The 2,388-nt window shown below is 29.1% G+C and overlaps 1 protein-coding gene across 1 annotated transcript in view; it reads left to right on the forward strand.

The window, feature by feature from the left end:
* The window catches only part of LOC102675782 (casein kinase I-like), a 30,816-nt gene that overhangs the window by 22,108 nt on the left and 6,320 nt on the right, over positions 1-2,388 (forward strand). The gene's annotated exons all lie outside the window — the stretch shown is intronic.

Below are 2,388 nucleotides of genomic sequence, written 5' to 3' on the forward strand. Positions count from 1 at the left end.
GAACTGCGAATCCATTTGTTCGAGGGAGATGATCGTTTTTCGAAACGAATTATAAAAGATAATACTAATGAATTTTTCGTGTACGAGTATCTCTCCTCTTCTTACCACGCCTCTCGTTCCTTTTTGTTTTGTATTATTTTTGATTCTACTTATTTTCTCGAATGAGAGGCGAACGTGTTTTAAAATTTGATATAGTTTGCAGTAATGCCTCGACAGTAGACGCAGAGGTCATCCCCACTATTTCCTGAAATTACTTCGACCGAGCCTTTGCGTTTTTTGTACATTAGAAGTAACTAAGGAGTAGTCGAACGTCGATGTCTCTTTTCATTTCACTTAAATTTTTTGTTTATTTGCTCGTCAAGCGATCCGAAAAATACGACGGTACAAGTAATTTTCTCCCGTTAATAAACAAACTGGGTTTACTATCGAGGTATTACTTATAATGATTAACCTAATAACCGGGTTTATTATTTAATTAAAATTCTCAATAACTATTAATTAACTAGAATCAAAAATTCAAGAAGACAAATCAATTTTAATTAGATTGCATTAACACTTAACTGCTATGGTGGGGATTAAATTTATAGCTGCTACAAATATATTTTCCTCTATACCTACGTTTTATATTTTTACAAGGGTGTTTAGCTGACTTTATTCACATTAACTTATAGTTGTCATTTGCAAAAAAAAAAAAAAAATATTATAAATAGAGAAAGAGATAAAAGTTATGGGTTATTTTAATCCACACCATATCGGTTGAGGACTATATATGATATTTAAAAAAAATCCATAAATAAAAAAATTATTAAGTTTAAGAGATTGGCAATTCAAGTGAGTTCTTTTCCGGTTAAAAGGTTAACGAAAAGAGAAAAAGCTTCGTGTGATAATAAAGAAGAATGTAAAAAAAAAAAAGATGTAAAGATCACGATTGAACGTTACCAAATTTATTCGTTCATCGTGTGCTTTGTGTACATTGTATCCTTTTCTGAGTCGTGTTGATGCGTGCTTGCATTTTCGACTTACTACGTGTACGTGATATGAGAAATTTTGCGTGATCAAATTATAGCGAGATTAGGGTGGAGGAGAGGGGAGAAGAGCAATATTCCAAATTTGCATAAAGAGGAACAATCGGTGGAATACATTTATATATATTCTTATATATATCGTGGTTTTCTAATCCTACTTCTTGATAACATTATACTCTCTCGATGATCTTGAAATATTTCCGCCAGTGATAATTAAATCTTGCAGTGATACACTATGAACTTTCAAAGATTTAAGTATTTGTGTTATTTGTGTCACATCGCAAAGAATTTTGAAAAAAATTAATCACGAGACATATCTTTAAATATTTACTTTTAGTAATTATGTAATTAAATATTGTAAAGAAAATTATATGAGTTTTGTATATTTATAAAAATTTTGCAAATACATTCCTTTGGAGGAATGATAAATAAATCCAGGTGTGTCATTGCCAGGTTTAAAAAGTTCAAATGCACATGGCGGGACATTTTTAAAATGGATTAGACAAACCATGAATGTACATTAAGAAATTCACCGGAAATCGAGTTTCTCTTTAGCGTGAACAATTGCCTTGATTCGTGAAATTTTGTTGAATGTGCGACTGTAGTGAATTTTAGAGTAAAGGGGAGAGACGATAAAGGGATAAGCGCGTAAGTGTCCGAGAGAAAAACGCGAGGAAGCAGTATCCCTGATATACTATATAATATAACACGATTGTTCTCGCGCGTGAAATACATTTTTTTGTTTCAGACGAAAATTCAAGCCGAGAACGACTGATTTGCTCCGGTGTGAAACGGTTCGACCGATTTGATTCAAATTTTGTATATATATATATACATACATGTATTACTTTTGTACATGTAAATACGTATATCGATTAAGATAGCTTGAAAATATTTCGAAAAAAAAAAACGCGTTTTATGCATTGAATAGATTTTTATTTTGAAACTAAATTTGAATTTGTATCAATTGTTCATTGTTTTTTTTTTTTTTTTTTCTTTTTTAATTCAGCAATTATCCATATCTTGAAATTTAATAATTAAATCATTAATACACTCACTTTCTTTTTGTGATAAATGTAAAGATCATTTTTTTTTTTTTAAGTAAAAAACAATTGACGAGGCTTTTTTTCATCTCTATACGCAGTTCCTTTTTTTTTATCATTATTACTCCATATATTATTTTACGTTAAGTTTATTCATTTTTTTTAGATTATTCTTTTAGATAATTAATATAATTTAATATTGAGGGACGGAGATGATTAATATTGTTGATTTTATTCAAATAAATTTAAAGAAAAATTATTTATCATATATCAAGAATCGAACTTGAAACCTTTTTTTTTTTTTTTTTACATTAGAGATA

Source organism: Apis dorsata, unplaced genomic scaffold, assembly GCF_000469605.1.
Source record: "Apis dorsata unplaced genomic scaffold, Apis dorsata 1.3 scaffold_444, whole genome shotgun sequence".
In the NCBI taxonomy this organism is placed as follows: Eukaryota; Metazoa; Arthropoda; class Insecta; order Hymenoptera; family Apidae; genus Apis; species Apis dorsata.